The sequence below is a fragment of the Heterodontus francisci genome, chromosome 28, assembly GCF_036365525.1.
Source record: "Heterodontus francisci isolate sHetFra1 chromosome 28, sHetFra1.hap1, whole genome shotgun sequence".
In the NCBI taxonomy this organism is placed as follows: domain Eukaryota; kingdom Metazoa; phylum Chordata; class Chondrichthyes; order Heterodontiformes; family Heterodontidae; genus Heterodontus; species Heterodontus francisci.
The window spans coordinates 25,638,647-25,664,964 of record NC_090398.1 but is presented as its reverse complement, the minus strand read 5'-3'; the positions used below and the strand labels follow the sequence as shown (position 1 = coordinate 25,664,964).

The 26,318-nt window shown below is 45.8% G+C and overlaps 1 protein-coding gene across 10 annotated transcripts in view; it reads right to left on the bottom strand.

Annotated features, from left to right (window-relative positions):
• Positions 1-26,318, bottom strand: part of LOC137385147 (nucleotide-binding oligomerization domain-containing protein 2-like) — a 125,316-nt gene that overhangs the window by 63,065 nt on the left and 35,933 nt on the right. For 6 of the 10 annotated variants that reach the window (XR_010977739.1, XM_068060072.1, XM_068060073.1 and 3 more), the window contains 2 exons: positions 19,127-19,223; positions 14,899-14,992 (listed from right to left, as the gene is read on the bottom strand). The gene's annotated coding sequence lies outside the window, so the exon portion shown is untranslated. Of the gene's footprint in view, positions 1-7,571; positions 7,798-7,901; positions 8,137-14,898; positions 14,993-19,126; positions 19,224-26,318 lie in introns of those variants that run through there. The other 4 variants (XM_068060074.1, XM_068060079.1, XM_068060076.1 and 1 more) reach the window with 3 other exon arrangements.

The following is a 26,318-nucleotide window of genomic DNA, read 5'->3' as shown; positions in this document are numbered from 1 at the left end:
GGCCTAGAAAGCGTGCATTCAGGTTCTCGGATGCGGCATTGGAAGTCCCAATGGAGGAGTACAGATGAGAAGGCGTGTCCACTACTCGCAGGGGAGAAAGAGGCCACAAAGATAACTAATGCATTGCATGTGGGAGGAGATCTCCCGGGAGGTGACCACCAGAAGTTCTTCCCCGGTTCGTAGTTCCAAAGAAACAAAGAAACTTCAGGCCACAAGACGAGGTCATTCCACCCATCTTGTCCGTGCCGTCTAGAAAGAGTTCACCAGTCAAATCACAATTTCCAGCTTTTGTTCCGTGCATACCGAAATTGTTTTTGTTTTGATGCAATGAGTGTTGCCATGTCAACTCCCGTTTCAATCAGTGAGTTGCAGGCCCCACTAACCTTTGGGTGAACAAACCCTTCAAAGCTCCCCTCAGTTTTTTCTACATTTTTTTTTACACCTGTGCCCACTTATTCACCGCTACGCTAAAAGGCATAATTCACTTAACCTCATTCGATCTCGGTCCTTTATAAATTTATACACCACAATTATTCTCCCAATCAGTCTCCTCTGTTCCAAACAAAGAAAGCACAACTTATCCAATCTTTCTTTATCGCTACATTTCCCCATTGCTGGCAACATCCTCGTAAATCTCCACTGCATCATATCTGGTATGAACACAAAATATTTGATTACTACACATGAGTTGTTAAATTAAGATGCAATCATGCAATCATACTTTTCAATAAATGTATCGTCATCGCCATCAGCACAAATTCAATACGCTAATCCACCATCTACTATACAGTGACATTCACACACTGCACATAAGTTGGGTGTCTAGCTAAGCATTGAGGTATATAACTCCCCAGGGCCTGATGGGATCTACCCCAGAATACTGAGGGAGGCAAGGGAAGAAATTGCTGGGGTCTTGACAGAAATCTTTGCATCCTCATTGGCTACAGGTGAGGCCCCAGAGGACTGGAGAATTGCCAATGTTGTTCCTTTGTTTAAGAAGGGTAGCAATGATAATCCAGGAAATTATAGGCTCATCATTACGTCAGTGGTAGGGAAATTATTAGAGAGGATTCTTCGGGGCAGGATTTACTCCCATTTGGAAACAAACAAACTTATTAGCGAGAGGCAGCATGGTTTTGTGAAGGGGAGGTCGTGTCTCTCTAATTTGGTTGAGTTTTTTGAGGAAGTGACAAAGATGATTGATGAAGGAAGGGCAGTGGATGATATCTATATGGACTTCACTAAAGTCTTTGACAAGGTCCCTCATGGCAGACTGGTACAAAAGGTGAAGTCACACGTGATCAGAGGTGAGCTGGCAAAATGGATACAGAACTGGCTCAGTCATAGAAGACAGAGGGTAGCAGTGGAAGGATACTTTTCTGAACGGAGGGATGTGACTAGTGGTGTTCCGCAGGGATCAGTGCTGGGACCTTTGCTCTTTGTAGTATATATAAATGATTTGGAGGAAAATGTAGCTGGTCTGATCTGTAAGTTTGCGGATGACACAAAAGTTGGTGGAGTTGCGGATAGTGATGAGGATTGTCAGAGGATACAGCAGGATATCGATCGGTTGGAGACTTGGGTGGAGAAATGGCAGATGGAGTTTAATCTGGACAAATGTGAGGTAATGTATTTTGGAAGGTCTAATGCAGGTGGAAAGGATACAGTAAATGGCAGAACCCTTAGGAGTATTGACAGGCAGGGAGATCTGGGCGTACAGGTCCACAGGTCATTGAAAGTGGCAATGCAGGTGGATAAGGTAGTCAGGAAGGCATACGGCATGCTTGCCTTCATCGGTCGGGGCACAGAATATAAAAATTGGCAAGTCATGCTGCAGCTGTACAGAACTTTAGTTAGGCCACACTTAGAATATTGCGTGCAATTCTGGTCGCCACACTACCAGAAGGACGTGGAGGCTTTGGAGAGGGTACAGAACAGGTTTACTAGGATGTTGCCTGGTCTGGAGGGCATTAGCTATGAGGAGAGGTTGGATAAACTCGGATTGTTTTCACTGGAACGACGGAGGTGGAGGGGCGACATGATAGAGGTTTACAAAGTTATGAGCGGCATGGACAAAGTGGATAGTCAGAGGCTTTTTCCCAGAGTGGAAGAGTCAGTTACTAGGGGACATAGGTTTAAGGTGAGAGGGGCAAAATTTAGTGGGGATGTGCGAGGCAAGTTCTTTACACAGAGGGTGGTGAGTGCCTTGAACTTGCTGCCGGGGGAGGTGATGGAAGCAGGTACAATAGCGACGTTTAAAAGACATCTTGACAAATACATGAATAGGATGGGAATAGAGGGATACGGTGCCCGGAAGTGCAGAAGGTTTTAGTTTAGGCAGGCATCAAGATCGGCGCAGGCTTGGAGAGCCGAATGGCCTGTTCCTGTGCTGTACTGTTCTTTGTTCTTTGTTCCATAACAGCCCCGACTTTCACAATTTCTATTCACACCTCAGACACGTCTCGCTGCTCTTCATGCATGTGAGGCATCACACATGAAATGAAACTTGGCAATCCACTCATTCACAATCAACATTCTTTCCCTTAAAAAATAACATAATGAACAGCAGCAGGACATGACCAGGGTAAGACAACCATGCCTGCATGATATCACTCTCATTGAGGAAGCATTTCGTGGCATGATCAGGAGGTGGCAGCAGAGGTAGAGCAATGGGCATATCACCTATATGTAGGTGTTCACTCCAGTTACTGATTGAAGCTATCTATTTCTGATCTTTGATATCCTTAAGCTATACTTACTCCCAGGCTCCACATGGTCTCATCGCACACATCATCTTACAGTGGCCACAGACACGGGGTCCCAACCCCGCGTTATCCATGCAGGCTCCAGAGCAGAAAAACTATCCCACTCATCAGAGCAAGTGCCAAATGAGAAAAGAAAAAGAAAACATCTCTACACGTCACCACGCTCCATGGGGGAAGAGGATGCGAATGAGGAGGAGCAGAAGGGAGGGCGGGGGGGGGAAGATGTGGAGAACGAGGCAGAATGCATTGTGTGAATGCCGGAAACTGTCTGAGGCAACAGCCCAGAGAAAGGCAGCATCTTTAACGGACATGCCATGTTAGAGGAGAGATCCTTATAGTGGGATGCATCGGGCGTTGATGTGCATCAGCCATACAAAACAGATAGGACAACATAAGTGCCACCATTCCAGGGGGCAAGGGTACATGTTTGTTCCACTGTAGATGATTCAGATGAGATTTTCACAGGGCCAAGTTTTATAAAAAGGCTGCTGTGTGCAGCAAAACAAAACGAGGTGAAATGGAGATCCAGCAGGAAACCATATGTCATGTACATGGGTGGATAGACAAGTCGGCCTCCACTTTGGGCCATCGCTTGATGCAAAGCTTGTAACACCTGCTCTCCAGTGTTGTGCTGCTAATCAGTGCCAGCCACTGACCTGTGAAGCTTAACATCATGCAGCTTCTGATGCCTAAAGGGGCAGCTGCCAATTCATGCATTGCAGCATCTATGGAATGACACAGATCCATACAATTTTTGCAACTTCCATGGATGAGTGACGCAATTTCATGCAGCGTCCAGTTTATATCTAGGCTGTATGTTGAAAGGGACTTGCAGTGTTTCCAAAAGCCATAGAGCTGTCCTTCACCAGACTATTAGGCACATGAAGAAAGCACCAGTGATAAAGGCACAGGAAACATGGTGCAAGAACATATTGGTTTTCCCAGCCTATCAAAATATACGTTCCCTTCCCTGCTCCTGCACCATTGCCAGTCAGTCAGGTAGCCCAGGCTGCTGAAGCCCTTTGCCAAGTGTATCACAGCCCATAACTTCACGAAGGTTTCCCAGGAAGAAATATGATCTATCTCCTTCAAATTCTCAGCAGCCTGCTACTGGCACTGTGTTCGTACTTCGTAGAAACACCTGGTTTCACAAGAACATATATAGATAGCCATTAAGGTAAGTATGGGGGTGAACAGCATAATAATATTGTGGATATTGTGTTATGTTTACATGGTTATGTATGTACAGAACTATGATGGTGATTGGTTCATGGTGGAGTCGGTTGACTTTTTTTAAATTGTGATCGTCATTCTTCATGGAAAAGAGTTAAAACGGATTGAGAGCAGATGATGGAGTGCCTGTTAAATCCCAGTACTTGGAAAGTGTGGCACGTGACCACAGTACTCTGTCATCTGCTCGTGGAGCCCGCATCCAAAAAGCACTTTTCAATAAGGTGGTGATGAGTGTTCCTTCCAGAGGAAGCCAAGAACCCAGAAGATTCTGCTGCTCCTTCTGGACCACCTCCTCTTCCTCTTGTACTTCAGCAGTCCTCTCTTCTGGCTCCTCATCTGGATCCTCTACCACAATTGTGGTTTGTAATTCATGCACTCCAATGATTTCCAGAATATCAACATGAGTTTGGGTACTTCGACAGAGCACTCTAGGGCACTTGCTGTCTTGCTAAGCCATCTGAACGTCTTCCTCAGGACTCCAGTGACCTACTTAATGATATTCCTTGTGGGTAATTGCTCTTATTCTATGAATACTTAGCTGATGTCTAGGGGTTTCTCAGGACAGTCATGAGCCCTGGAAATAGATGGTATACATACACATTGTGTTGGAGCTCAAAGAGCTTTGAGAGTCATCATAAACGCAATGTGGCAGCTCCCTGGATAGCAGACTTTCAACTGTCTGGGGCCCTTACAGTGGTTCCAGAAAAGCTCCATATTTAGATCTGGAATCCCTCTCTTAAACAAACCCTAGTTTAAACGAGCGGCTCGCGTGGCAACATGTGTGAAGTCATTTGCTTCCTGGGACATTGCAAATCGTGTAATCCTATTGGGTCCTGGAGCACTCAGTGTCTGGTCTTCTTGGGCATTTGGAAATAGCATGTAATCATTCCTCAGTCTTTGTAGAGTCACAGAGACCTCTGTTACCAACGAGACTGGAGAAGTGCACTGTATTTCTCTAGTTCCATTTCTCCATGGGTCACAACATATATTTAAGTGTTTGCCCAGTCATCGCTCAGACTAATTATGTAGTCCGTTTTTTATTTCAGAATAAAATCCACTGATCAGGATTCTTGAAGAAACAACAAAATAATTAATTTATTATAAAACTAGGATGCAAAGCATTCACATACAGATTAAAATATGAATGATCCCTTCTAGATAAGCCCACCACACACAAACACTTACACATACACACCGATTAAAGAAACATTGAAGAAGTTTTCTCTGCAGAGATCTCTTCACGAGGAAAAAAGACAAAAATACTTTTACCAAATACTTGTTAGGTGTGAAAAAGAAGAGGAAAAGATATGTTATGATATCGTTTTCCCTTTATTCTGGCATCCCAAATATGCATACACGGCAGTACTGGGATCTCTTTGGAGCAGTTCTCTTCATGTGATTTCGGGGAATAGTCTAGCAGGCTGTCCAGGAGAAATGTGGCATCAGGGATTTCAGCTATCACACTGTATTCTCAGCGTTCCACAGAGAGATGGAAATGGAAGAGCTGGTAGCTTCTCTCTTGGCAGGCTGGCTTGCAAATGAATCAAAACAATATTCAAAATGAAACAATTCGTGACATGTTATTTCTCTGTGAACAACTCCCTATAGACAGAAGGCTCCTGCTGGTCGCTTAGCTGAAGATTTGTGACTTCCGTAAGTTTGATTTGAAACAAAGTCCTTCCCGTGACCCTTCAAAAACAAGGCAAGAAGCTCCTCAAGTATTCCCACGGAATTTTACCAACAAGTCCTCAAAATATTAAACCATGGAAGCACTTTCTTAACACCTTCCTTCCGCAGAGGTGCAGGGAGAATTGTTAAAAGTTATAAACTTGACAGATTCCTGCGATGCCCACCTTTGTAACGCTGCACCTATTCAAAGTACTCGTCTTGTGTCATCTGAATGTGTCATTAGTGTTCTCTGAAAACCTTAGGTGGAGAGGGATTACCGCTGACCGGCCTACCGCCCTTCTGGCCCTTCTCCTGCAGTAGCCATGCAGTTCTACCTTGCGTTATCTCCTCCTCCAATTCCTCATGTTGCCACCCCTAGAAATGCTCACCATTTCTACTGTTCACTGTGGCATGGATAACGAAGTGGAGCACAGAATTTACTCATTATCTGTGAAGACCTGAGAGAATTTCAGAGAAAATGTTGATAGTGTTGATCCAATCTTGACAAAGTGTTGTTTAATGTTTTATGATGAGTCTCAAAAATCCTCTCACTACGCAAAGTAGTCGGTCGATCTCACATTTTATTTGAATGCTGAGCATTGCCTTAAGTAGAGCTCGCAATCCTCAACCACGGTTTCTTTACAGTGTAGATATAGTTGGTGTTCGTCGCAAAATGATGCCATACCCACGTCAATGGCGTGAAGTTTCTTTAATGAGCATTAGCAGGAAATTTCATTGTGAGGCAGGTCCTTAATGATCTTCCAGGTACTGCTCCTAGCGGTGCTTCAACTTGTTTATCAAAATACTACCAAGTGCTAAACGCAGACGGAACCAGCATTATAGCTTAAGTCCCAGGTTGACCAACACGAAGACCACGCAGAAGTATGAAATGATAGACAGATGGACCAGAGCTCACATTCGTAATCAACTGCACCCAGACCAGTGTGGCGCTGAACAATCAGACGATAATAGGACGATGAGACAGCATTAACATTCCTATTCGCAATAAGTGTGATAACAGTACTTGGGTTCCAATGAGAAAGCACTGTGCGTGGAAGTGTCTTAAGCCAAAAGTTGAAAGTGAATGGTCATATTTGGAATCATCGTGATTTCGTCACCGCTATTGAATTAGTTTCCCACAAAGTCAGGACACTGCATTTGGCATTAAGAAGCCACTGAATGCGTAGAACAATGTGAATATCACAGGTCTTGCCTACATTCCACCATTAACTGCATAAGAGCTGAACTTCAGAACTTGCTGCTGCCACCTGTTTCCAACCTGTTCCCTCTGATATCCGTACCTTGTGGACATTAGGGAAACTTTTATCATCTATATCGTACCCACAAATTCAAGAGCTGGCTGGATGTAGCCAATTACAACCCATTGGCCATGTCACAAGATCAGAAAAGTGATAAGCAATCGAATAAGAAATCGTCATCAATAACTTCATCACCGAAGCTCAATTCGGGTGGTGCATGAAATACACCGACTCAGACTTGCTTATAGATGCCAGTGTTTAATGCCAGAGATGAGATGACTGTCACCTCCCATCAAAACAAGGCAACGTTTGACTTAGTTTGACAATATGGATCCTAGCATGCTAAATTCAATGTGAATGTCACGGTCATCAGAAGTATAATGATAAATATACAGAAACATACTGAAAATGTATGAAAAATGAACAATCTTAAAAGACTGGAACGTTGGCTCTCAACAAAATAGAGGAGAAATCACATGACTCATACCACCTCCTGCATTGTAATCCACATTCATTGTCTGATAAGACAGAAAGCCTAATAAACACGGTCTGCATGGAAATAATACAAACAATCACATATGGATGTGAGCTTTCATCAAACAATCTAAGACAATGGCCATACACAGATCTTACGTCTCCAACTAACCTTCGTTACATTGCAGTGGAAACAGCTCTCATATCCTCAAAATGTGCTGTAATTTTCTTTGTTCTTTGTCACATGGGCGAAAATAATACTTGTATGTTCACCTTAAAAAAATCATTTTAAGGAACAAAGGGAGTCTTTCCACTACAGAACTTCAGACATCAATATCATTCTGGTCACTCCTCAGTTGCACGACAAACATCTAAGGGTATCTTGAATTATAGCAAGGCTGATAGAGAGAGAAGGAGAGAGATCAGTTCCAGCCACCATAGCTGAAGCCTGCTGAGGCTGAGCAGGGACAAGATACTTGCTGAATACAAACAATTATTTTACCTGTGAGAATTGAACAAAGATATCAGCACCGCCTTCAACGCGATGTTGACTGCTAGAAGGCTGCAAAATCCCAACACTTACAAGCAAACCAACAACAGGGCCTTCAAATTAAAAATTCAACTTCAACTGCGTGTGCGGCGTTGCGAACATTTCGGAGAATGAGCAATGCTTAATAAATAGTCAATCTCTGCTTTAAACCAGCCAGGCCATCTGCCCATAAGAAGAGGTAAGTTCCCTGTGTGAATAAATTGGATTTAGTAATATAGGTATATATGAAATGAAGTAAGCCATTTAGCACGTCAAGGTCGTTCTTTCATTCAGTGAGATCATTGCCGATTCTCTTTCTAATTCAATGCAGCCACCTTTGTCCCATATCCCTAAATAGCTGTGTTAACAACAGTCTCTCAATCTCACTTCTAAAAGTAACAATTGATCTGGTATTAATTGCCATTTCTGGAAGAGAGTTCCAAACTTCTATCAGACTTTGCATGTGGAGGTGTTTCCGAATTTTAAACTTAGAAGCTTTTTCTAAGGCTATTTTAGCCTACAGTAGACTATAATTCCATCTTGGCAGTAGTTAGTCACTGCTTGGGTTTCTTAAAAATTCTAGACCTCCAGCTGTTTATTCATAGCAGTGTCATTAACCAGAAACATAATTAACTACGAGTTCCAGCAGTAAAAAAGTGAGAAGTTTATAAATGGAAATCTTATTCTGTTAAATGCCAGTGACTCCCGTGTTAATTTATTTCAAAAACAATCGTTTCGCACCTGCTCCAATATGAATAATACGACACTTCAAAACCATTGAACTGCTTCACAAATAAACGACAAAATGTTCAGTCGGCAACATTAAATAACAGTAATTGCGCTCATTACATTCTGTGTCCTTACCTTGTGCCACAGGTGGTTCTGGGAGTAACTTAGCTTTGTGGGTCCTTCAGTTCAATGGACAAAGTTAAGTTACACATCACAGTCATACACAACCCTTCGATCTGATCAGTCCGAACCCTCCACGCCCTATTCTCTTGTGCAAGTATTGGTGTGAATCACGTATGGTCTCATTCGAATTGAAATCATATGATGGGGTTACAGATTGTTGAAGCAAAGACATTGATTTTATATGTGGAATAAATGAGGAAGATTTCCCCAGCTAGCGGTTTTCTATCTGAAAACCTTTCAGAGATCGTGGGCATTGTAGCCGTTATCAGTTTTGTGTCCTCAATTTGATTTTGTTTACCATAAAAACACTGTGCTCGGACTGCAAACGGGCAGAGACAACAAAGGACTATTATCGCTGTCATTTTCCAGCAATAAAACACCAAATGAAAAGGCACAATGCGCTGTGAGTTGAAACGTTCTGCTTGGGAAAATCTTCCTTTTCGATCATGGCTTTCTTCTTTGTCCAAAATCCACCTCTGAATAAACGAAGTACAGGTAATGTGCACATAAGAATTGGAAAGACAGAAAATTAGAATAAAGGATGCTTCAGAAACAGGCGGGGTCAGACAAATGGAAATGCAAGGAAGGTGAAGTTGGAAAATTCTTGCAGCGTGGTAAATAAGGCGATTAAGCTGCAGGCGCTCATGCCCAGGATTGGATTTTACCTGTACTCTGGGATAGTCTGGGAGGTGCGGTTACCGTAAAATGACGAGATAAGTGATGTTGTCTTCCTGTCGGCACGCCATTTTACCAACAGCAGGGAAGGTGGAGGACAGCCTTCCTGGCCACTAAGCAATTGAGTAAACCAAGTGGCAAATGAAGGACAACGTCCTGCTGCTGCTGACATTTTGCCAGCAGCGTGTGGGTCCTCTGCTGCATGGGAATGATGGCAGCGCACAGCGGGGAGATGGTGGTTTCCCTCCTATTCTTTGCACCATGGAGGGCCTGCTGGGGGCAATTGCCACCCCCGCAGCAATGGCACCACCTTCCCTCAGCAGCCCCCTCCTCCCACTCTCGCCGATGCCTGACTGACTGGATCCCGCACCCCAAGAACGCACTTGCCTAGATTGGAGTGGGACGTCCTGCCAGGGCGTCCTCTCCAGCCAAGTGCACTTCCAGCAGTGGCAACAGTTGAACGTGGATCTGCTGAGACTGCTGAGCTGCCGACCCTCTGATTGGCTGGCAAGTCTTGGTAGCCGGCAGGAGATCTTTAAAGGATCCTCCAGTGTGTTTCTGAGTGTGATTAGCCTCTGGCAGATCTGACTGATGTACCCAAACCTCAGGCTGCTGATCTCGCAGCTGGCACCTTGCGGATGACTCCAGAGGCTCAACATCACCTTTCCATGTCCTCTGAATGTTGGTGTCTGATGCTGTCCCAGACTCTGTCAGCTGCTATGGCGCAAGTGTGCTGTGATCAATAGTTTTGACCATATATGCACATTCCCACCAAGAGTAGAGCAGTTGCGCTGGTGGAGGGGGCAGGGGAATGGTGTGACAGTGCACCCTTTAATGTCACCGCCTCCTGCCCAGAGTTGGACTGCTATCCCCTGGTCTTGGCTGGTGGCTGCTCCTAACTTGAACCTGCATGGGAATTAAAAGGAAATAGCAGGTTACAACAATGCCAATATCCCTTGAGACCGCTCCTGCTGTGGTGCACGGTGCCATTTGTAGTGGACAAAGGAGCATCATTTGTCGCCTATTTCAGAGATGATATCCAGGCCCCACTATGTTCTGGGTGCAAAAAATAAACCTCTGCATCTCCCCTCGAACTGCTGTCCAAATGTATTTTTTTTTTTTAACCAGTGTCCCTCTATGGACCTCTCTGTTAAGGGGAATAGTTTTTTGCTCCCCACTCTACCTCGGTCCCTTATAATTTTATAAACCTCAATTAAGTGTCTTCATCAGTTTCCTCTATTCCAAGCAAAGCAAGCACAGCGTATCCAATCTTTCCACATAGTTAAAGTTCTCCATTGCTGGCAGCATCCTCATAAATCTCCATTGTATCTTTTCCACACAGAACACAAGATATTTAATTGCTTGACACAAGCCATCACGCAAACTTATTTTCAATAATTGTCACCACCAGCATCACAAATTCAACACGTTTCATCCGCCATCTACTGTATACTGACATTCGCACAACACACATAATTGAATCATTGACCGTTTCTTTTCACACCACAGACACGATTCGCAGCTCTTCAACCATGTGAGGCATCACACATAAAACGAAACGGTCAATCCACAACTCACAATTGCCGTTCTTTCTCTTCAGAAAAGAATGTAACAAATAGCAGCAGGACATGAATGTGGTAAGGCAACGATGCCTGCATGACATACTGTCATTGAGGAGGCAGTCTTGGACACGATCAGGAGGCGACGACAGAGGCAGAGCAGTGGGCATATCGTCTGGACGTATGTGAGCACTCCAGCTTTCTTTTTGAAGCAAACTACGCCAAATGCTTGATCCCCTAAATCTACTGTTACTACCAAACTCCACATGGTCTCACGACACACATCATTCTGCAGTGGTTGAAGGCACTGGGGCCCAAACTCGCATTATTCTTGCAGGATCCGGGGCATAATATCTATCTCAATTCTCAGAGAAAGTACCGGATGAGAAATAGAAATCTCTCCCTGTCACAACGCTCGTTGTGCAAAGTGGATGAAATTGGAGCAGGCGAGTAGGAAGAGGAAGTGGAGATCGAGGGTGATTGCATTGTGTGACTGGCGGCAACTGCCTTCAGTACCAGCCTAGAGAAAAGCACAATGTGTAACTTAAGGACCGCGCGAGATAGTGGGGGATTCGGCGATGGTAATGCCGTTGAATTTCATGGGGAGATGGTTAGATTATTTCTTGTTGGAGATGTTCATTGCCTGACACTTGCATCACGTGAACGTTACTTGCTACTTCTCAGTCCAAGTCTGGATATTGTCCAGGTCTTGTTGCATTTCTACACGGACTGCTTCAGTATCACAGGAGTCGTGAAGGGTGCTGAACATTGTGCAATCATCAGTGAACATCCCCGCTTCTGATCTTATGATTGTAGGAAGCAGCTGAAGGTGGTTCGGCCAAGGGCACTATCCTGAAGAATTCCCGAAGAGATGTCCTGAAGCTGAGATGAATCACCTCCAACAACCACACGATCTTCCTTTGCACTAGGTACGATTCCAATCAGAGGAGAATTTTCTCCCTGATTCCCATTGACTCCAGTTTTGCTCAGGCTCCTTGAGTCAAATGCTGCCTTGATGTCAGGGGCAGTCACTCTCACCTCACCACTTGAATTCAGCTCTCTTGTTCATATTTAAACCAAAGCTGTAATGAGGTCAGGATCAAACCCGACAGTTTCTAGTAACATATAAATTACGTGCTATTGGAAACCGCCGCAGACAATGCAGTCTTGGCTGCCCTGCAATGTCTGAGCCTTCCTTTCACGAGCACACAGATCTCTGTGATGCCCACCGTGGTAAAGCAACAGCTTATCAATAATTAGGATTTGGCCATATTAATGGTATGATTAGTGATATATGAAGACCCTAAGTTGAGCTGGGCTCCTGCTGAGATACCTGCTTGTCCTCCTGGCCTTTCACGTGCAGTAGCTGGTGCGGTTCCACCTACTTTAGTTCCTTCTCCATTTCTTCATGCTGTAACCCGTAGAATGGTGCTCATGACCATCAAACTTTATTTTTTTCCTGATGGCATGTGTCAGATAGAGAATAACATCATTCATGCATTGTCCGTGAAGTTCTAAGGGAATTCCGAGGAAGTTGTGGAGAATGTTGGTGAAGCCTTGACAAAGGGTCCCAGAATGTTTTCTGATGTGTCTAGAAATCCTCCAAATGTGCAGCTTAGTCACTCAATCTCACATTTTACATTGAATGTTGAACATTGCTTTAAGTAGAGCTCACAATCCTCAGTTACGATTTGTTTTTTAGTGTATAGGTGAATGATGCTAGTTCTTTTTTTTCTTTTTCTTTTGGGCCTCCTTATCTCGAGAGACAATGGATACGCGCCTGGAGGTGGTCAGTGGTTTGTGAAGCAGCGCCTGGAGTGGCTATAAAGGCCAATTCTGGAGTGACAGGCTCTTCCACAGGTGCTGCAGAGAAATTTGTTTGTTGGGGCTGTTGCACAGTTGGCTCTCCCCTTGCGCCTCTGTCTTTTTTCCTGCCAACTACTAAGTCTCTTCGACTCGCCACAATTTAGCCCTGTCTTTATGGCTGCCCGCCAGCTCTGGCGAATGCTGGCAACTGACTCCCACGACTTGTGATCAATGTCACACGATTTCATGTCGCGTTTGCAGACGTCTTTATAACGGAGACATGGACGGCCGGTGGGTCTGATACCAGTGGCGAGCTCGCTGTACAATGTGTCTTTGGGGATCCTGCCATCTTCCATGCGGCTCACATGGCCAAGCCATCTCAAGCGCCGCTGACTCAGTAGTGTGTATAAGCTGGGGATGTTGGCCGCTTCAAGGACTTCTGTGTTGGAGATATAGTCCTGCCACCTGATGCCAAGTATTCTCCGAAGGCAGCGAAGATGGAATGAATTGAGACGTCGCTCTTGGCTGGCATACGTTGTCCAGGCCTCGCTGCCGTAGAGCAAGGTACTGAGGACACAGGCCTGATACACTCGGACTTTTGTGTTCCGTGTCAGTGCGCCATTTTCCCACACTCTCTTGGCCAGTCTGAACATAGCAGTGGAAGCCTTACCCATGCGCTTGTTGATTTCTGCATCTAGAGACAGGTTACTGGTGATAGTTGAGCCTAGGTAGGTGAACTCTTGAACCACTTCCAGAGCGTGGTCGCCAATATTGATGGATGGAGCATTTCTGACATCCTGCCCCATGATGTTCGTTTTCTTGAGGCTGATGGTTAGGCCAAATTCATTGCAGGCAGACGCAAACCTGTCGATGAGACTCTGCAGGCATTCTTCAGTGTGAGATGTTAAAGCAGCATCGTCAGCAAAGAGGAGTTCTCTGATGAGGACTTTCCGTACTTTGGACTTCGCTCTTAGACGGGCAAGGTTGAACAACCTGCCCCCTGATCTTGTGTGGAGGAAAATTCCTTCTTCTAAGTTCTAAGGGAATTCCGAGGAAGTTGTGGAGAATGTTGGTGAAGCCTTGAAAAAGGGTCCCAGAATGTTTTCTGATGTGTCTAGAAATCCTCCAAATGTGCAGCTTAGTCACTCAATCTCACATTTTACATTGAATGTTGAACATTGCTTTAAGTAGAGCTCACAATCCTCAGTTACGATTTGTTTTTTAGTGTATAGGTGAATGATGCTAGTAGAGGTCGCTAAGTGAAGCCATGCCCACAAAAATGGCGTGCAGTTTATTTAATGAGCACAAGCATTGTCAGTCAGCTCCATAATGATCTTCCAGGTTTCCGCTCTTATGCGTGCTTCAACTTCTTTATTAAAATACTGCCTTGTGCTAAGTACAGACTGAACGGGCACGCAGAAGTATGAAATGATAGAACGAGTGAAACTGATTACTGAACAGATGGATAGGAGCTCACCTTCGTAACTAAGTGCATCCAGATCAGTGTGGCGTTGTGATATCAAACAGTAACAGGAGGATGAGACTGAATTATAATTCCTATTAACAAATAAATGTGGCTACAGTACTTGGGTTCAAGAGAGAAGTGCGTAGAAGTGTTTAAAACCAAAAGAACAAAATGAATAATCTTATTAGGACTCAGTGAGATTTGGTCACCCTCATAGAATAAGTGTCCCACAAATTCAGTCCACTTAATCTGACATTAAGTAGCCACTGAATGCATCGAACAAAGTGAAGACTCTTGGTCTTGGCTACATGCCACTATGAACTGCATAGGATCTGATATTCAGAACTTGCTGCCACCACCCGTATTCAAGCTGTTACCTCTGATATTTGTGTATTATGGACATTCGAGAAACGTTTATCATCTGTGTCCTACCAACAAATTCAACAACAGGCTATAGCTAACCAATTACCACCCATCAGCACGTCACAATATCAGAAAAGTAATTCGTAGGCTAATAGAAAAAATAACATTTAATCATCAATAATTTGCTTACCGACGCTCAATTCGGATAATGCTTGAAATCCTCCGATACAGACTTATTTATAGATGAAGATGCTGAATGCCTGATAAGAGGTAATCGTGACTCCCTGGAAAACAAGGCAACAGTTGACTTAATTTGGTACTAAGGGATCCTAGCATGCTAAACTCAATGCAAATATCATGCTCCTGAGAAATGCAGTGATGAAATGTTATAAAAATTAGAACAATTTTAAAAGATTGGTACATTGGTGTCAACAAAATGGAGGACAAGGCACATAACTCATACCACTTCCTGCATTGTAATCCACCGCTATTGGCTACTAAAATAGAAAACGCAATCAATCTCGTCTACGTGCAAATAAGACGAATAGTCACACATGGGTGTGAGCTTTACTCAAACAAACTAAGATGAAAGCCTTACCGAAACCTTTGGTCTCCAAATAATCTGCATTACAATGCAATACGAACAACCCTTATATCCTCAAAATGGGGCCATCAAAAGGCCAATATGCAGCCCAGTAAGAACTGAAACCTCCAGTCACATGGACCAAAGTAACACTCGCAAGTTCACCTTAAAAATTAATCATTGTGAGGAACAAAGGGTGGAGCCGGCCGGGCCAGCACAGAACCTCGAATATCAAGTTCAAATTTTTCTCTCCTTAGCCACACAGTAAACTTCGAAAGCAATTTTGAATTCTAGCAAGGCAGAGATAGAGAGAGGGGTTGGGGTTGGCGGGGGGGAGAGAGAGAGATAAGGAGAGAGATAGAGAGATTAGCTACAGCCAACACAGGTCAACCCTGCTGAGACGAGTTGGAAGCCAGCTACAGCAGAGACAAAAGAGTTCCTTCGTAAAAACGACTCTCCATCCTATGCGAATTGAATTAAGACGTCAGCAGCATCTTCACTCCGAAGTCGACTGCCAGAAGTCAGCAATAGCCCAGGAATTACAAGACAACTAGTAACCAGGGTGGCAACTTTTAAATTAACATTCTGACAGGACAGCGCAAGTTTCCCCTGAAACAACAGACTTTCACACAATGAACTCTTGCCATTTACCTTCTATTTCTCTTCTCTTGAGAGTGTATGTGAGAGTGAATGCATGTGTGAATGCTGTTGCAATCATGTGCAAAAGTGAGTATTGTTTAATAAGAGGTAATCTTCTCTTTTAAACCTGCCAGAAAACTTGTCATTGCCTGCTTATTTGGCAAGTAAAATGCCGTGGCAGAGACACCAGTAATGCAAAAACACTGCCTGTGCTCAGTTGGAATGCGAACAGTGAAAACCAGCCACATCACAACCCACTCGGCCATATCAGAGAACAAAAGGAAAAACCTCCTCTGCCTGAAAACTTTGGATTTAGCGAGATAAGAACATAACAAAAAAAAATAGATCATTCAGTGAAATCATGGCTGATTCTCCACCTAATTTCATATATGGTCCATCCTCCCCAGGTTACACACTGTCTGATCACACTGGGTCCATCCTCCCCGGGTTACACACCGTCTGATCACACTGTGTCCATCCTCCCTGGGTTCCACACTGTCTGATAACACTGGGTCCATCCTCCCCAGGTTACACACTGTCTGATCTCACTGGGTCCATCCTCCCCGGGTTACACACTGTCTGATCACACTGTGTCCATCCTCCCCGGGTTACACACTGTCTGATCTCACTGGGTCCATCCTCCCCGGGTTATACACTGTCTGATCACACTGGGTCCATCCTCCCCGGGTTACACACTGTCTGATCTCACTGGGTCCATCCTCCCCAGGTTACACACTGTCTGATAACACTGGGTCCATCCTCCCCGGGTTACACACTGTATGACAACACTGGGTCCATCCTCCCCGGGTTACACACTGTCTGATCTCACTGGGTCCATCCTCCCCGGGTTACACACTGTCTGATAACACTGGGTCCATCCTCCCTGGGTTACACACTGTCTGATAACACTGGGTCCATCCTCCCCGGGTTACACACTGTCTGATAACACTGGGTCCATCCTCCCTGGGTTACACACTGTCTGATAACACTGTGTCCATCCTCCCCGGGTTACACACTGTCTGATCTCACTGGGTCCATCCTCCCCGGGTTACACACTGTCTGATAACACTGGGTCCATCCTCCCCGGGTTACACACTGTCTGATAACACTGGGTCCATCCTCCCCGGGTTACACACTGTCTGATAACACTGGGTCCATCCTCCCCGGGTTACACACTGTCTGATCTCACTGTGTCCATCCTCCCCGGGTTACACACGGTCTGATCACACTGTGTCCATCCTCCCCGGATTACACACTGTCTGATAACACTGGGTCCATCCTCCCCGGGTTACACACTGTCTGATCACACTGTGTCCATCCTCCCCGGATTACACACTGTCTGATCACACTGTGTCCATCCTCCCCGGGTTACACACTGTCTGATCTCACTGGGTCCATCCTCCCCGGGTTACACACTGTCTGATCACACTGTGTCCATCCTCCCCGGATTACACACTGTCTGATCACACTGTGTCCATCCTCCCCGGGTTACACACTGTCTGATAACACTGGGTCCATCCTCCCCGGTTTACACACTGTCTGATCTCACTGTGTCCATCCTCCCCGGGTTACACACTGTCTGATCTCACTGGGTCCATCCTCCCCGGGTTACACACTGTCTGATCACACTGTGTCCATCCTCCCCGGATTACACACTGTCTGATAACACTGGGTCCATCCTCCCCGGGTTACACACTGTCTGATCACACTGTGTCCATCCTCCCCGGATTACACACTGTCTGATCACACTGTGTCCATCCTCCCCGGGTTACACACTGTCTGATCTCACTGGGTCCATCCTCCCCGGGTTACACACTGTCTGATCACACTGTGTCCATCCTCCCCGGGTTACACACTGTCTGATAACACTGGGTCCATCCTCCCCGGATTACACACTGTCTGATAACACTGGGTCCATCCTCCCCGGATTACACACTGTCTGATAACACTGGGTCCATCCTCCCCGGATTACACACTGTCTGATAACACTGTGTCCATCCTCCCCGGATTACACACTGTCTGATCACACTGTGTCCATCCTCCCCGGGTTACACACTGTCTGATAACACTGGGTCCATCCTCCCCGGGTTACACACTGTCTGATAACACTGGGTCCATCCTCCCCGGATTACACACTGTCTGATCACACTGGGTCCATCCTCCCCGGGTTACACACTGTCTGATAACACTGGGTCCATCCTCCCCGGGTTACACACTGTCTGATCACACTGGGTCCATCCTCCCCGGGTTACACACTGTCTGATAACACTGGGTCCATCCTCCCCGGGTTACACACTGTCTGATCACACTGGGTCCATCCTCCCCGGGTTACACACTGTCTGATAACACTGGGTCCATCCTCCCCGGGTTACACACTGTCTGATCACACTGGGTCCATCCTCCCTGGATTACACACTGTCTGATAACACTGGGTCCATCCTCCCCGGGTTACACACTGTCTGATCACACTGGGTCCATCCTCCCCGGGTTACACACTGTCTGATCACACTGGGTCCATCCTCCCTGGATTACACACTGTCTGATAACACTGTGTCCATCCTCCCCGGGTTACACACTGTCTGATCACACTGGGTCCATCCTCCCCGGGTTACACACTGTCTGATCACACTGGGTCCATCCTCCCCGGGTTACACACTGTCTGATAACACTGGGTCCATCCTCCCCGGGTTACACACTGTCTGATAACACTGGGTCCATCCTCCCCGGGTTACACACTGTCTGATCACACTGGGTCCATCCTCCCCGGGTTACACACTGTCTGATAACACTGGGTCCATCCTCCCCGGATTACACACTGTCTGATAACACTGGGTCCATCCTCCCCGGGTTACACACTGTCTGATCACACTGGGTCCATCCTCCCCGGGTTACACACTGTCTGATCACACTGGGTCCATCCTCCCTGGATTACACACTGTCTGATCACACTGGGTCCATCCTCCCCGGGTTACACACTGTCTGATAACACTGGGTCCATCCTCCCCTTTTCCGCCTTTTCATCGGAGGATCCTAAAATTCTCCATTTTGTCTACGAATTGCAGATTAACCCAACCAGGTCAAGTTCTGTACAAACACTCGACATTAATGTTAAAACTCTTTATGAATAGTATATCATTCTTTCTGCCTGATATTTTACTCGATATTAATACTATTCCTTGCCGCAGCTGTAACTCACCGTCACTCAAACTCCAGTCCGCGCTTCACAACACTGGAATTCCCCGGAACGGGACTCGCTGTAACCGCGCATGCGCGGCAGTGGAGCCGTTCAACGACTGACAAAATAAAATAAACACAAACAGTTCAATAATTTCAGAGCATGATGGGGCTCCTCATTTTACTTTTATTTTTAGTTATTTTTTTCTTTTTTGTTTGTTTATTTTATTTCATCTTGGTTTGTTCACTTTGTTTACCCACTGTTTTATTTTGATGTTTGTACTTGTTGTCACTGAGACCGCCCTCAATGCAGCCCAGCCTCTACCAGTCATGGATCAGCTGGACATACAGACAACAAAATCGGAACTCAGTGATGCCATTGATTCTCGAGCCAGCGGAAAAGCCCCTGGGAAGGTTGGCATTACCCCTGAAATAATCAAGAATGCCAAGCCTGCTACACTCTCAACACCACATGAACTGCTTTGCCTGTGCTGGGACGAGGGAGCAGTACCACAGGACATGCGCGATGCCAATATCATCACCCTCTATAAAAACAAGGTGACCGCGGTGACTGCAACAACTACCGTGGAATCTCCCTACTCAGCATAGTGGGGAAAGTCTTTACTTGAGTCGCTTTAAACAGGCTCCAGAAGTTGGCCGAGCGCATCTACCCTGAGGCACAGTGTGGCTTTCGAGCAGAGAGATCGACCATTGACATGCTGTTCTCCCTTCGTCAGATACAGGAGAAATGCCGCGAACAACAGATGCCCCTCTACATTGCTTTCATTGATCTCACCAAAGCCTTTGACCTAGTCAGCAGACGTGGTCTCTTCAGACTACTAGAAAAGATTGGATGTTCACCAAAGCTACTAAGTATCATCACCTCATTCCATGACAATATGAAAGGCACAATTCAACATAGCAGCACCTCATCAGACCCCTTTCCTATGCTGAGTGGCGTGAAACAGGGATGTGTTCTCGCACCCACACTGTTTGGGATTTTTTTCTCCCTGCTGCTCTCACATGCGTTCAAATCCTCAGAAGAAGGAATTTTCCTCCACACAAGATCAGGGGGCAGGTTGTTCAACCCTGCCCATCTAAGAGTGAAGTCCAAAGTACGGAAAGTCCTCATCAGGGAACTCCTCTTTGCTGACGATGCTGCTTTAACATCTCACACTGAAGAGTGTCTGCAGAGTTTCATCGACAGGTTTGCGGATGCCTGCAACGAATTTGGCCTAACCATCGGCCTCAAGAAAACAAACATCATGGGGCAGGACGTCAGAAATGCTCCATCCATCAATATTGGCGACCACACTCTGGAAGTGGTTCAAGAGTTCACCTCCCTAGGCTCAACTATCACCAGTAACCTGTCTCTAGATGCAGAAATCAACAAGCGCATGGGAAAGGCTTCCACTGCTATGTCCAGACTGGCCAAGAGAGTGTGGGAAAATGGCACACTGACACGGAACACAAAAGTCTGAGTGTATCAAGCCTGTGTCCTCAGTACCTTACTCTATGGCACGAGGCCTGGACAACTTATGTCAGCCAAGAGCGACGTCTCAATTCATTCCATCTTCACTGCCTCTGGAGAATACTTGGCATCGGGTGGCAGGACCGTATCTCCAACACAGAAGTCCTCGAGACGGCCAACATCCCCAGCTTATACACATTCCTGAGTCAGCGGCGCTTGAGATGGCTTGGCCATGTGAGCCACATGGAAGATGGCAGGATTTCCAAAGACACATTGTACAGCGAGCTCGCCACTGGTATCAGACCCACCGGCCGTCCATGTCTCCGCTTTAAAGACGTCTGCAAACGCGACATGAAGTCCTGTGACATTGGTCACAAGTCATGGGAGTCAGTTGCCAGCGTTCGCCAGAGCTGGCGGGCAGCCATAAAGGCGGGGCTAAAGTGTGGCGAGTCGAAGAGACTTAGCAGTTGGCAGGAAAAAAGACAGAAGCGCAAGGGGAGAGCCAATTGTGTAACAGCCCTGTCAAACAAATTTTTCTGCAGCACCTCTGGAAGAGCCTGTCACTTTAGAATTGGCCTTTCTAGCCACTCCAGGCGCTGCTCCACAAACCACTGACCACCTCCAGGCGCTTACCCATTGTCTCTCGAGATAAGGAGTCCAAAGAAGACTTGCGGCTGTTCAATTTTCAGTCCATTAACACCCTATCTGTACTAATGCTTTGTCTTTCAACACATCATCAACATATTGTTTGCCTTTGCTCCATGACCTTCTGGTCAGTTAATCTGTGACCTTGTCCTATCCACACCTTCTCCTTTGTTATCTCTTGCCCCACACCCACTTTACTTGCTTATAACCTTTTACATTTCCAATATTTGCCAGTTCTGAAGAAGGGTCATTAACCTGAAACGTTAACTCTGCTTCTCTCTCCAGATCTGCTGCCAGACCTGCTAAGTATTTCCAGCATTTCTTGTTTTTATTTCAGATATTCCAGCATCTGCAGTATTTTGCTTTCAGTGAAATATTCAGCAGGTTTGGCAGTAACTGTGCAGATAGAAAGAAAAATAATGTTTCAGTTCAATGAAGGTTCATCATTTCTGTTTGATCCGTCTGCATCAATTGTTTCCACATTCTCATTGATGGAGGGGGAAATTCGCCATTTACAGGAACAGCAGATTAATTAACCGGACTGGCCCTGTACTGTCAGCCGATATTAATATTATATCACTTTATATTTCTATCACTTGATATTTATATTGTACAGTGTTGGAGCCGGAACTGTTCATCAGCGTCACTCCGATCAGCCCCTGCTGCCCATCACTAGGAAACCCCAGAGTCACGGCACCGAAATGGGAAAAGGGACAATGGATCTGGGGGAGAGTCAATGGAAAAAGGGTCGATGAAGCCAAGGGGAGAGTCAATGGGAAAAGTGAGGATGGAGCCGGGGGAGAGTCAACGAGAAAAGGGACGATGGAGCCGGGGGAGAGTCAATAAGAAAAGGGACGATGGAACCGGGGGAGAGTCAATGGGAAAAGGGAGGACGGAGCAGGGGGAGAGTCAACAAGAAAAGGGACGATGGAGCCGGGGGAGAGTCAATGGGAAAAAGGACGATGGAGCCGGAGGAGAGTCAATGGGAAAAGGGAGGATGGAGCCGGGGGAGAGTCAATGGGAAAAGGGAGGATGGAAATAGGGGAGAGTCAGTGGGAAAAGGGAGGATGAGCTGGAGGAGAGTCAATGGGAAAATGGAGGATGGAGCCGGGGGAGAGTCAATGGGAAAAGGGACGATGGAGCCGGGGGAGAGTCAGTGGGAAAAGGGAGGATGGAATCGGGGGAGAATCAATGGGAAAAGGGACGATGGAGCCGGGGGAGAGTCAACGGGAAAAGGGAGGATGGAGCCGGGGCAGAGTCAGTGGGAAAAGGGACAAAGGAGCCGGGGGAGAGTCAACGGGAAAAGGGAGGATGGAGCCGGGGGAGAGTCAACGGGAAAAGGGATGATAGAGCAGGGTGAGAGTCAATGGGAAAAGGGACGATGGAAACGGGGGAGAGTCAGTGGGAAAAGCGACGATGTAGCCGGGGGAGAATCAATGGGAAAAGGGAGGATGGAGCCAGGGGGAGAGTTAATGGGAAACGGGAGGATAGAGCAGGGGGAGAGTCAATGGGAAAATGGATGATGGAGCCAGGGGGAGAGTCAATGGGAAAAGGGGGGATGGAGTCGGGGGAGAGTCAATGGGAAAAGGGAGGATGGAAACGGGGGAGAGTCAGTGGGAAAAGGGAGAATGGAGCCGGGGGGAGAGTCAATGGGAAAAGGGACGAGGGAGTCGGGGGAGAGTCAATGGGAAAAGGGAGGATGGAGCCGGGGGAGAATCCCTGTCAATGGGAACATGGAGAGTCAACACCAGGAGCTGCCGGACAAAAACAAACAAAATAAATTTAAAATAGACCCGAGGCAGAGATTCTGCCCTGATCGGGGCTGAATCTGGAGGCTGTAAAGAGCTGAACTGAAAGATGAGCCATTGTTCCTGGACCTTAGGCTGAGTTTCATTGAAACAGGGCTGGAGGCCAAGGCCAGAGCGAACAGAGTGGGAATGGAGACCAGAATTAAAATGACAGGGATCTGGGAGTCAGTGTCAGGTTAGTTATCTGTATGGAGGAAGGTGAGCACTCAAACATGTTTAGTCTCCTCAATGTAGAGGAGATGGCATCATAATCAGTAAATACAGTTACTAAACTGAAAAGAGTAAAAGTAAATTACTATTTCATCTGGAAGAGGTGTTTGGGGCCCTGGAAGATGATAAAGGAGGATGTAATAGGGCAGGGATCGCACCTCCTGTTTACATTTCATTCACCCATTCCTTCTCAAAGACCTTATAATATAACAGTAATAACAATATAATCTAATTTAATTTAGTTCCTGGACCTGACCATCTTGGAGCCATGTCTCAGTCAGGGCTACAATATAATATCCTCCAAGCTGACTCTGCACCGAATCCAATTTATCCTTTACACTCTGTGTGTTTGTATTAAGAACGCTTATTTTGGACTTTGGTCACAACCCCTAACCTGTGCTTCTGCTCTAATATTTTAATCACTTTTATTCCTTTCTGCCCATTAAATTTCTTTACATTTTTTAGTTTTCCCTTTACCTATAGTGCATAAAACAAAGTTTAGAGTTATAGATAGAGAGATACAGCACTGAAACAGGCCCTTCGGCCCACCAAGTCTGTGCCGACCATCAACCACCCATTTATACTAATCCTACATTAATCTCATATTCCCTACCACATCCCCACAAGTCTCGTACCACCTACACTAGCGGCAATTTACAATGGCCAACTTACCTATCAAGCTGCAAGTCTTTGGCTGTGGGAGGAAACTGGAGAACCCGTCGGAAACCCGCATGGTCACAGGGAGAATTTGCAAACTCCACACAGGCAGTACCCAGAATTGAACCCAGGTCGCTGGGGCAGTGAGGCTGCGGTGCTAACCAATGAGCCACTGTGCCATCCCAAAACAGTTTCTAACTGCTACTCTAATCTCTTTCCTTTCATTTGCTTTTGAACTATTATTTATAATTAATTATTGTATTACTATTTTTTCCACCTGATCCCTTCCCTCCATTTACTCGTTTAAAGTCCTTGTTACTGCCTTGGTTACTGGTGAGGTTTCAGCTGGAGTATTCTGTACAATTCTGGGCACCACATTTCAGGAAGTCCTTGCAGGGGGTACAGAGGAGATTTACCAGGATGATACCAGGGATGAGGGATTTCAGTTACATGGTGAGATTGGAGAAGCTGAATTGTTCGTTTTAGAGCAGGGAAGGATAAGAGCAGACTGAATATAGATATTAAAAATAGAGAGATTGTGTTTGAGCGAGTCTGGAGAATCTGTTTCCTCTGTCAAGTGTCAGCAACCAGAAATCATAGTTTTAAAATAAATGGCAAATGAAGAGAGGGAATGGAACAAAAAGGGCTGTTAAAATATGGAATGCATGACATGAAATATTGGTGGAAGAAAATTCCAAAGGAATTTTTAAATGGTTGGGTCAGCGGGTGTGGGTGCGGGGCTGGGTCGGGGGTTGCGGGTCTGGAGCTGGTCAGTGGTTGTGGGGCTGGGTCAGTGTGTGTGGGGCAGGGTCAGTGGGTGCGGGGCAGGGTCAGTGGGTGCGGGTGTGGGGCTGGGTCGGCGGGAACAACAGATGAACTGTACAGGGTCGATGTGAAGGGAAGCTCAGGTTACTGATGTTCACTGCAAAGAAAATATCCATTTCAGGGGAAGTTGGATAAACACACGAGTGAGAAAGAATTAGAAGGATACACTGATAGGGCTTGAGAAAAGGATGGGTGGAGTCTCATGTGCAGCAGTTGGGTCGAATAACCTGTTTCTGATCTGTTAATTCCATTTAAAAATTCTATTTAAAAAGGGAAGTGACAATTTCACATATTCTGAAGCTTTGCTCTAATTCTGGAGACTGCAACAAGCAAACTGCTCTGGTGGAACTGAGAGATTCCAGTCTCCCATCCACAGCGTGTGGAATATTCAGTCAAAGTGACCTGAGTTTAACTGCTTCTATAACTTCAAGCACAAAGGTGAACTGGGTTTTTCAGCGGGGAGGATTTGATCAGAGACTTGCCCAGTTTGACCTGTGGGTCGAGGGTTAGACATGTATATCTCCATCTCCAGCCTCTCTTTCCTCTCAATGTTTTGTCACCTCCCGAATCTTCCTCACAACTCTGTATTTAAATCTCTCCAATCAGGTTTCCGCTCCTGTCACAGCAGTGAACTGATAATAATCAAATCACAAATAACACCTTCTCTGACTGTGATAAACTATCCCTCCTCATTCTTCTTGACCTCTGCAGTCATTGACACAGTCGAGCACTACATCCTCTTTCACTGCCTCTCTTTCATTTGTTAAGGGCAAATTGTTTTTCACTGACCTGCTCGAGTTTTTTGATGAGCTAACAGAGAGGGTTGATGATGGTAATGTGGTTAATGTGGTGCTCATGGACTTCCAAATGGCATTTGATAAAGAGCCACAAAACAGGCTTGTCAGCAAAATTAAATCCAATGCAATAAAAGGGACAGCAGCAGCATGGATACAAAATTGGCTGAGTAACAGGAAATAGAGTTTTTGTAACTGAAGGAAGATATATTGTGGGGTCACCAGGGGTTGGTGTTGGGATCCCTGCTTTTCTCGAAATATATTAATGACTGAGTCTTCGATGTATAGGGTACAATTTCAAAATTTGCAGATGACACAAAACTAGGAAATATGGTCAACTGTGAGGATAGTGATAAACTTCAACAGGACATAGACAGACTGGTGGAATGGATGTGCAGAGGGTCCTGGGGGTATATGTGCACAAATCATTGAAGGTGGCAGGATGATAAAGCAGATGGGATCTGGGGCTTTATAAATGGGGGTATAGAGTACAGAACACAGAAGTTATGTTAAACCTGTCCAAAAGACTGGTTTGACCTCAACTGGAGTATTGTGTCCAGTTCTGGGCACCACATTTCAGGAAGGATGTGAAGGCATTCAAGAGGATGCAGAAAATATTCAAGAGAATAATTCCAAGGATGAGGGAGTTCAATTACATGGAGAGATTGGAGAAGCTGGGGCTGTTCTTGGAGAAGAGAATGTTGAGGGGAGATTTGATAGAGGTGTTCAAAATGATGAGGTGTCTGGCCAGAGCTGATAGGGAGAAACTGTTCCCATTGGTGAAGGGTCGAAAAGCTGAGGACA